Raw genomic sequence first — 10,696 nt, 5'->3', positions numbered from 1 at the left:
TGGAAGGAGGAAGGGGGGGTAGAGTAGGCTGGAAATAACAAGAAGAGAGGACCTTCCAGTGGCCAAGGCTAGAACATGAGCTGGACAATAAATAAAGTAGCACTGTTTATAAATCAGAGTAGAAAATTAACATCTAGGCAGCCGCAGCCTGTGGCTATGGCCCAGTGATAAAACACTTGCCCCGCACCCGCTAAGCCCTGGGTTCCGTCTCTGTCACAACATAAAGCAGCTCTGTGGTACACCTCCTCAATCCCAGCACTGGGGGTGGAGCTAGGATCCACTTGCATCTACAGAACACATTTGACGGTAGCCTGAGCAACATGAGAACGTGTCTTAAAAAAAAAACCAATCAGCTCTCCTTTCTTCTCTTTCCTCTTCTCTCTGAGTGACCTTTTGTCTCCCTCTCCCTCCCCATGGTGACTTCCTTGGTCTCGTCCTTGGGGTCAGTGAACTCGACCGCCCGAAAGCAGCTTCCCAATAAACCTGCCTTTAACATAAAAAAATTTAAAAATCTAAAAGCAAACCAAAATAAAACAAAGAAATACGTATGGGGTTGGGCACGCTGCTCAGTGGTAGGACACTTGCCTGGGATTCATGAGGCCCTGAGTTCAGTCCCCGAGGTCAATCTCTAGGTTTAATGCCTGGTACCAAGCAGCAGCAGTAGCAAGAAACACATCATGAGACTGAATGCACAGATCAAAGAGAATCAGACAAGTCTGTGTCTGTCTCTCTCTCCTCTCTCTCTCTCTCTCTCTCTCTCTCTCTCTCTCTCTCTCTCTCTCTCTCTCGTTGTTATTGTTTGCTTTGTTTAAGACAGGATCTCGCAGGGCGGTGGTGGCTCACGCCTTTAATCCCAGCACTTGGGAGGCAGAGGCAAGCGGATTTCTGAGTTCGAGGCTAGCCTGGTCTACAGAGTGAGTTCCAGGACAGCCAAGGCTACACAGAGAAACCCTGTCTCGAAAAAACAAAACAAACAAAAAAACAAAACAAACAAACAAACAAAGACAGGCTCTCACGATGTAGCTCTGGCCTGGAATGCACTATGTAGACAAGGGTGGCCTCAAATTCAGAGATCCCCTGACTCTGCCTCCTTAGTGCTGGGATTAAAGGTGTGTGCCATGCCTGGCGAGAGAAGTTTCTTGTACAGAAGAAATCCGAGTACTTCATGTGATGCATTGGCCTCAAAGAGCCTAACTGTGTGTGTGTCTCTGTGTGTGTGTGTGTGTGTCCATATGTGTGTGTATATGTGAGTGCCTGTGTGTGTGCATGCCTGTGTGCATATGGGGGAGAGGGCAGGACCTAGTGATTTCCTTACAGAAACTACAGTAGAGACAAAATACAACGAGCCAGAGAAACTCTGTCTCGAAAAACCAAAAAAAAATATATATATATACAAAGAGCATACAAAAGAATAATCAAAATTTAAAAGAAAGAGAGAAAGAAAAAAAACAGAGGTAAGAAAGGAAGGAAAATAAATGAAAGAGAACAGAAATGGAAACTGTGGCCAGGAATGTTGATGCAGGCCTTTAATCCCAGCATTTGGAGTCAGAGGCAGGCAGATCTCCTGAGAGACCAGGCTGGTCTCAGAGTGAGTTCCAGGACAGCCAGGGCTATACAGAGAAACCCTGTCTCTAAAAACAAACAAACAAACAAACAAACTTTTTTTTTTTTTTAGGGGAAAGAAAGAAGAAAGGGAGGAAGAAAGGTTAAGTCTCAGTGAATCCTCTTGACACCGCTCCTCCCAGGACCTCGGAAGAGCCACGGCTGTAGCCATCTGGGCTCCAGTCGCATTGGGCTGCCACTGGACACTCATTTGTCAGCTTCCTTATCTGACACAGGGACATCAAATACAGGGATGAGAGTGTAGCACTGTGTGTGGGCGTGGCCATATTCTCTCTTGGGGACACGCCTCCTGCACTGGGCGCACCCATATCACACTCCCAATTAAGCTGTGTCCTCTCTCCATATCCCTGAGCCCTCCTGCCTAAGTTGATACGGCTCAGGTGGTCACCTGACCCAGGAGAGCCGTGCTGGTTTAAACAGGAGTAGCCCCCATAGACTCACATGCTTGAATGCTTGTCCATAGGGAGGGACACTATTAAGAGGTGTGGCCTTGTTGGGGGAAGTGTGTCAGTGTGAAGCGGTATTTGAGGTCTCCTATGATCTAGCTATGTCCAGACACAGTCTCCTTCTGCTGCCTGAGAATCAAAATGTGGAACTCTCAGTTCCTTCCCCAGCATCACGTCTGCTTGCATGCTACCAGGCTTCCCACCATAATGGCAATGGCCCTCTGAAACTGCTAATCAGCTCCAAATGAAATGTTGTCTTTTATAAGAGTTGCCTTGGCCAGGCGGTGGTGGCGCACACCTTTAATCCCAGCACTTGGGAGGCAGAGGCAGGCCGATCTCTGAGTTCGAGAGTTCGAGGCCAGCCTGGTCTACAGAGTGAGTTCCAGGACAGCCAGGGCTACACAGAGAAACTCTGTCTCGAAAAAAACAAAAAACAACAAAAAAAAAAGAGTTGCCTTGGTCATGGTGTCTTTTCACAGCAATAAAACCTAAACTAAGACCAGACCTTGGTACCAAGGACTGGGGTATTGCTATGATAGACCTGATCATGCTTTTGTTTGGAAGAATGTGGATTTTGAGACCTTGGACTGGGAGAGCAGTGGAATTATTTAAACTGGACTTAATGGGCCATCCTAGCAGAACCATGGGAAAAAGTGGTGCTGAGGGTGATTTGAACGGTAGGGCCTGGCTCGAGAGGTCTCAGAGGAGAAGAATGGTAGCATGTGGCCCAGAGTTTTCCTCCTTGTCTGAACTCTATAAAGGACAGTTTGATGAAAGAGGGGTTCGAGCCAGCCATGGTGTCTCGTGACTTTAATCTCAGCACTTCAGAGGCAGAGGCAGGCATGTCTCTGTGAGTTCAAGGCCAGCCTGGTCTACAAAGCAAGTTCCGGGACAGCCAGGACTGTTACACAGACAAACCGGTCTCAGGAAGGGGTGCGGGGAGGGAGAGAGAGAGAGACAGAGAGACAGAAACAGAGATGAGAGAAAGAAAAGGGCAGTTCAGGGGTTAAAGGGGCACCAGGAAGTGGGGCAGAGCTAAATCCTTGTTGAAGGAGATAAACAGTTAAGGGAGTGATGACCTCAGGGGGAAGACTCAATCCAACTAAGCATCCATCTTGTGAAAAAGAATTAAAAAACAGGTTAGGTCCAGGCACACACCTTTAGTCCCAGCACTCAGAAGGCAGAGGCAGGCAGATCTCTGAGTTCAAGGCCAGCCTGGTCTACAGAAGTTCCAAAACAGTCAAGCTTAGGGAGTGAAGGAAACCATTGAAAATGAAAACCTGGTGAAGATGTAATTAAACAAGGGGCCATGTTCCAGCCCCAGCAAGCAGCAGAACTTGGCAGCTTTGGCCACATGGTTCTGGCTTTAGATCAACAATAGAAAAAGGGGGATGTGGGGTCTCTGAGGCTAAAGAGACCAGGCTTGTGTGGCAGGGGTGTCCCTGCATGGAGGCCCAAGAGAGGCCATTGGATGAAGCTGTGAAGAGGAAGCCTGGATTGCCTTGGAGACCCCAAGAGGTTGGAGATGCCAGAGTCGTGGGGTACCTCTCCAGGAGAGCTGCTAACAGAGAGTGGAACCAGCCCAAGAGAAAGAAGTGTGTTGCAGTCAACAAAGCTGAAAGGAGCTGGAGATCCGAAGAACATTTTTGCCATCAGATATGCAGATGCAAAGTTTGGAGTTTGCCCAGCTGGTTTTTTGGTCTTGCTTTGGTCCAGTCTTTCCTCGCTGTGCTCCCTTCCCTACATTTTGGAATGGTCACGTATATCCTGTGCCATGATAGTTTGGAAGCGTATGATCTGGTTTTTGATTTTATAGGGGGTTACAGTTAAGAGATTGTGTGAATCTCTGAAAAGACTTTTAAACATTTCTGAGACTGTGACAGACTATGGGGACTTTGACGTTGGACTGAGTGCATTCTGCACTATGATATGGCTACAGGCCTATGGGGTCCAGGAGTGAAATGTGGTGGCTTAAAAAGAAATGCCCCCTACAGCCTCATGTGTTTTAATGCTTGTCCATAGGGAGTGGTGCCAAGATGTAGAACTCTCAGCTCCTCCAACACCATGTTGGCCTGGATGCTGCCATGCTTCCCGCCATGATGATAACGGACTGAACCTCTGAAACTGTAAGCCAGCCCCAAATTCAACGTTGTCCTTTATAAGAGTCACCATGACCACATTGTCTCTTCACACCAATAAAGCCCAAACTGAGACAGGAGTCCACCTGTAATTTCCTGGGATGCTATTAGAACCAAGGGGACAGAATGAAGTTCTTCTGGGGTGTGGAGCTGAGGTTCCGCAGTGAAGAAGCTGTATGCTGCGGGGCTTCATTCGCCCAGGAAGGAAAGGGTTAAAGCAGTCAGAGCCACGGGCAGGGAAGAGAGACCACTCCAAGTCAGGGGTCAGCCCCAGCTCACTGAACCTTGAGCCCCACTGCATTCTTCTTTCTTTCTTTCTTTCTTTCTTTCTTTCTTTCTTTCTTTCTTTTCTTTTTCTTTTTTTTCTTTTTTTCTTTTTTTTTCTTTTTTTTTTTGGTTTTTCGAGACAGGGTTTCTCTGTGTAGTCCTGGCTGTCCTGGAACTCACTCTGTAGACCAGACTGGCTTCGAACTCAGAAATCCGCCTGCCTCTGCCTCCCAAGTGCTGGGATTAAAGGCGTGTGCCACCACTGCCCTGCCAGCCCCACTGCATTCTGATCCCTGTCTTCTGCCAGTGTTGTCCAAACTTGGTAAGACTCCTCCCCTAATCCATCTCAATCAGATTGTCTACAAAGACCCTGCTTCCAGTTCCAAAGCTCTGAGAGAGTATTGAGAGTATTGCTTTTTTTTTTTTTTAAAGGGAATATAGTTCTACCCAGAACAAGTTCTTCATTGATTACTGGGATCAAGAATCTCAGTTGCTATAGATATTAGGGTCAGATGTGGGGCGTTACAGAAAAAGTTTGTCAAAGAAAATAGGAAATTAGCTGACTTGAGGCCAGACAAGGGAAGTAGGAAATTCTCTGTTCTTGGTTTGGAGGCTGGCCACCCATATTACATGGTAAGAGACCAGCTCTGCTAGGATTATTGATCTCCTGGGATTCCCAGGTTGGAACAACCATTAAGAAACTTAGTAGCGGGCTGGAGAGATGGCTCAGTGGTTAAGAGCACTAACTGCACTTCCAGAGGTCCTGAGTTCAAATCCCAGCAACCACATGGTGGCTCACAACCATCTGTAATGAGATCTGATGCCCTCTTCTGGTGTGTCTGAAGACAGCTACAGTGTATTCATATATAATAAATAAATCTTTAAAAAAAAAAAAAAGAAAGAAAGAAACTTAGTAGCAAGATACGAAGGCTTGGCCTTGACTTACCAGCCTTCCCAGCTGCTCTAAGACAAGGTTCAGTCTTCCTCTGTCTGTTCAAGGAAAGGAAAGAGGGCTGGGGGTGGGGGGAGTAGCTGGCATACAATGCTTGCGGAGCGAGTCCAAGACCCCAGCTTCTACCTCTTGCACCACAATGATTAAACAGACAAACAAATAAAGCCAACTGAGAGTGGTGCCATCCCACCCCTGTAACCTCAACATCTGGGATGGATGCTGAGGAAGGAGAATGAAGAGTTCCAGACTAGCGTTAGTGAAATGGCTCAGTGGGTGAAGGTGCTTGCCACCAGGCCTGATGACTTGATTTTAGTACCAGGGACCCACATGATAGAAGGAGAGACTCATCTCCTGAAAGTTGTCCTCTGGGTTGTACACATGTATCATAGCAAGCGGTTACGCTCCTATACAAAATAAAGAGATAACTAGAATAAAAATTATTTTAAAAGGATTTATTTATTTAATTTACGAGTGCTCTATCTGCATGTACACCTCCATGCCAGAAGGGGTCGGGGGAAAGATCCCATTACAGATGGTTGTGAACCACCATGTGGAATTGAACTCAGGACCTCTGGAAGAGCAGCCAGTACTCTTAACCAATGAGCCATCTCTTCAGCCTATAAAAATAATTTTCTAAGGAACAGTTTTAGGCTAACCTGGGCTACATCTTAAGTACTATATATTACTTTTTTTTTTTTTTGAGACAGAGTTTCACTTTGTAGCCCGGGCTGTCCTAGCACTCACTCTGTAGACCAGGCTGGCCCCCAACTCACAGAGATCCACCTGCCTCTACCTCCCTAGAGCTGGGATTAAAGGTGTGCGCCACAGCTGCTCAGCTTATATTTAACTTTATGAAGGGCTATTCTTTTTTTCCCCTATAGTCAAAGACTACTAAGGCTCAAATACCCTCATATCTGCTGCACGGCAGAAGCCACACCCTGGGTGGAACCCTAAGTTGGCACCCTGCACCCTGCAAGGGAACAGATTTATTTAAGAAGAGCCATAGGCTGAATGACTCTGACCACTGCTCCCTGTAAACGCTCTCCTCTTGTTAGACAGCAAGCCTGCTGCCTTCTGGAAACTTCATGAAGACAGGCAGGATGAGGAAGTCATCTTGTAAGAAATGAAAGAGAAAGCCTTCCACTCCCATCTAGAAAATGGTTACCCCATCCCACCTTTGAGCTGAAAGAGGCGTAACTCTTCCTCCCCTGCTTGGAAGCCCACACCCTGGGGCCTGGTTACTTTCAGACTAAAGGTTCAAGTGGACAAAATTTTAAGGCGTTGGCACAGACAAGAGGCGTGATTCCAAATGAAAACTGCAGAAATGGGACTGGAGAGACGATTCTGACCTTAGGAGCTAGTTCTGTTTTTGCAGAGGACTCCTTTGGTTCTCCCATTGTAACTTCAACTCCAGGGGCTCTGACGCTCTCTTATGGCCTTTGAAGAAATCTATAGATAGACACACATATATACATAATTTTTAATTTTAGAAGATGTGTTTATTTTATTTTCTGTGTATGAGTGTTTTGCCTGCTTGTATATACACACACATACACACACCCCCTACATGTGTACCCAATAAACATGAAGGTCAGAAGAAAGCATCAGACCATCTGGAACTAGATTTACAGACAGTTGTGAGCCACCATGTGGGTGCTGGGAACCAAACTTGGGTCCTTTGCAAGAGCAGTCAGTGCTCTTAGTAACTGAGTTTCTCCAGCCCCTATACGAATTATTTTTGTTTAATTTAATTTAATTTAATTTAATTTCCATTTCATTTCAGACAGGGTTTCTCTGTGTAGCTCTGGCTGTCCTGGACCTCACTCTGTAAACTAGGCTAGCCTCAAACTCAGAAAGATCCCCCTGCCTCTGCCTCCTGAGTGCTGGGATTAAAGATGAATACCACCATGCTCGACTATAGCCCTATACACATAATTAAACAAAGTATATATTTCAGGTAATTCACTAGGGCTTTATGATGGATGAAGATCTGAGAAGCCACACCTGCCGATGTAGACTGTGGCATCCATCCTTAGGGACATGGCTCTGCCAGAGTCCCAGCACCGGGCAGCAGATGGCTGTGTCAATTGCAGCTCTGCAAGAAAAAGCCTGGCCAAGAAACTCTCAGGCGGGGCCAGAGAGAGTCCTGCAATGGCTAACTTCCCTGTGGGCGGAGCCTGGGGCAGCCATGCTTTCTGACAAGAGCAGCGCAGGATAAGCCTAGGCGGCTAACATCAGAGGGCCGCTTTCCACACCACTTCCGTGCTTGCCTCGGCTCCACAAAGTTTGGTGGGTGGTTAACTGACTGATTGTTCAGACGTTGAGGGGTCCTAGGGAGCCGCCTAGAGGAGGGACAACAAAACAGGACAGGTGAAGTACAGGGGCAGAAGGTAGGGCTGAGGACAGAGTCGTTAAACAAGGGCAACAGGAATGAGGTTGTCTTAGAAAAGCAAAGGAGAGGCTGGACAGGTGGCTCAGCAGTTAGGAGCACTGACTGATCTTCCAGAGGATGTGGGTTCAATCCCCAGCACCCACATAACAGCTCACACCTGTAACTCCAGGTCCAGGAGACCCAACATCATCTTCTGGCCTCCTCAGGCACCAGGCACATGTACGGTACTCAGATACACAGTCAAGAAACACACCCATATAAAATAATAAAAAAGAATACAAGGCTACTTATTAGAGACATTCTTTTTGTCTTGTTTTGGTTTTGGTTTTTGGAAATGGTTTCTCTGTTTTGTCCTGGCTGTCCTGGAACTCACTCTGTAGACCAGGCTGGCCTGGAACTCAGAGATCCTACTGCTCTGCCTTCAGAGTGCTGGGATTAAAGGTGTGGGGCACCATTGCTCGGCTGAGACATCCTTAAAAAAAGAAAATCTAAAGGGGTTGAACAAGTGTGTATGTGCTTGCTTGTGTGCTGTGTTTGTGTGTGTTTCTGTGTATATGTGTGTATGCGCTTGTCTCTGTTATGTTTATGTTTCTGTGTGTTATATATATGTTTATGTGTGCTGTGTGTTTCTGTGTGTGTCTGTGTGTTGTATATGGTGTATGTATCTGTTTTGCATGTTGTGTATTTTATATATGTGTATATATGTGAATTTGTGTATGTCTGTTGGTATATTGAGTGTGTCTCTGTGTTGTGTTTGTGTATATGTATGTCTTGTGTTGTACTTGTGTGTATGTTGTATATGTGTGTGTATTGCGTGTGATATGAATGTGCATGTCTGTTTGTGTGTTGTATATGTGTGTGTGTTGGACAAGATCAGAACAGAATGAACTCACATGGACACAGTTAGCTTCTAGCCTGTTGTCTGGCCCGTTTCTGGCAACTCTTCCCCCATGTTATCGTGGCCGGGCGGTGGTGGTGCATGCCTTTAGTCCCAGCACTTGGGAGGCAGAGGCAGGCAGATCTCTGAGTTCGAGAGTTCGAGGCTAGCCTGGGAGTTCGAGGCTAGCCTGGTCTACAGAGTGAGTTCCAGACAGCCAGGGCTACACACAGAGAAATCCTGTCTCAAAAAACAAAACAAAACAAAACAAAAAGAAAAAAAAGAAAAGCTTATAAAGAACATAGGCCTCCAGCAGAGAAACTTGACTCATGGCCACAACATACTGGACCAGAATGGAGGCCTGGATTACAGGGAGGCCAATCAAGTCCTTCCCAGAAAAGTGGACTTGGGACCTGTTGAAGAGACCCAGGGTAGGTCAGCTTGGCAGGGAAGCAGGTAGGACCAGGTGAGAGATACTAAGGGTGCCACAATCTCTGGCTGTCACAAGAGCAGTCTGTACCTGTAATGCTGTGACATGCAGATTTGACTTTGTCCAGTCTCCTGCGGTCAGCTCCTAACATCCTAGAAAATTCTATAGTGGTGTCTTTCTGTGGCCAGGGCTGACCAGGACTGAGGGCTGCTGGACAGTCTCGAGATGGGGCTGGCTGCTAAGGGGAACTAACTAGCTGTGTGGCAAGGGTGGGGACTTTTAGCCCTGAGAGGGGAAGACGGTCTAGATGTCACCAGCCATTCCCACATAAATACTCAAGAGAACCGGAGGTATTTGCTGTTGATTGTTTTAGAAAGGATCTCCTGTGTCATAGACTCACTACAGAGCTGAGACGGACATCGATCCTCCTGCCCAGGCCTCTGAAGTGCTAGGATTACAAGCATCTGGTTTTGGGGGTGGGGGGAGGGGGTGTAGGGCTTCCTATATGCTAGGCAACACTGTACCTCAAGAGGGCAGTGTTCTGAGCGCTTTCTGGTCACTGCAGTCAGAGTGCCCCATGCCCTTCCTGACCTGGGCCATTCATTCATCTTTCCGCCGTCTCTGTGTCTCCTCTAGTTCTCTATTACAAGTCAGAAAGTGCCAGGGAACAGTTCCCAGAGTTCTCAGAGGGGCTCCAGCAAGTTAGCCGAGCCTGACGTGGGGTCGTGGGAACTGGGCTTTATCAACAGTCCTCCAGAAACAGGGAAACAACTTTGGGGACGAGGTACCTACTACAAAGTCCCCTTTCCCGTCCCAGTTAATGGGCTGGTTTCTGATCGTGGTCTGAGAAACAGACTGTGGACGGAGTGTTGAGTGTGAGGGCGCAGCTTGAGAATAAGGTGGGAATAAGATCACACAGCCAGCCTCTCGGGCTCTCTTCCACTCCATCTGCCCTGACTGATCCTGACACACACTGCCCCGACAGGGAACTTGCAGGTCCAGAACTTCCCAGGCTCGCTGTGTGGTCTGGAGTACCCATCTCTGCATCTGACTACTCAAAGGAATTAGGTCCCTAGTATAGGTATTACCCAACTGGCCCCTTGTCCCACAGGGGCCCCACTTTGCCTCGGGTTGTACCCTTGGTTTGCAGCACTCTGTCCACTGAGCTGTGATTGTATGTCAACTCAGCTGCTCCTAGGAACACGGACTCCACACATATCAGGGCAGGCTCCTTAGCCACTTGTCTCTGCCTGCAGACAGCCCTGGAAGTGAGTGTGTAGGAATGCCACAGAATGAATGAATGATGTAATTTTGAATAGGCCGGTTGGCAACAGTAGCCAACAAATATGAAGAGTAAAGGACACCTCTAGTCATTGCAGAGACAGTTCTCCCCTTTAAGGTATACTGTACACTCAGTGATTATGGGGCCTAATACCTCGGAGAGCAAGGAGGCTGGGTTTGCTTCGGTGTATGTGGAGTGTGAGTGTGTGTGTGTGTGTGTGTGTGCATGTGGAGATGTCAATGTTAGATATCATCCTCCCTTCCTCCCTCCCTCCCTCCCTCCCTCCCTC

This window comes from Grammomys surdaster, unplaced genomic scaffold (assembly GCF_004785775.1).
Source record: "Grammomys surdaster isolate TR1022 unplaced genomic scaffold, NIH_TR_1.0 126185, whole genome shotgun sequence".
Lineage (NCBI taxonomy): Eukaryota > Metazoa > Chordata > Mammalia > Rodentia > Muridae > Grammomys > Grammomys surdaster.
This window is presented reverse-complemented; position numbering follows the sequence as displayed.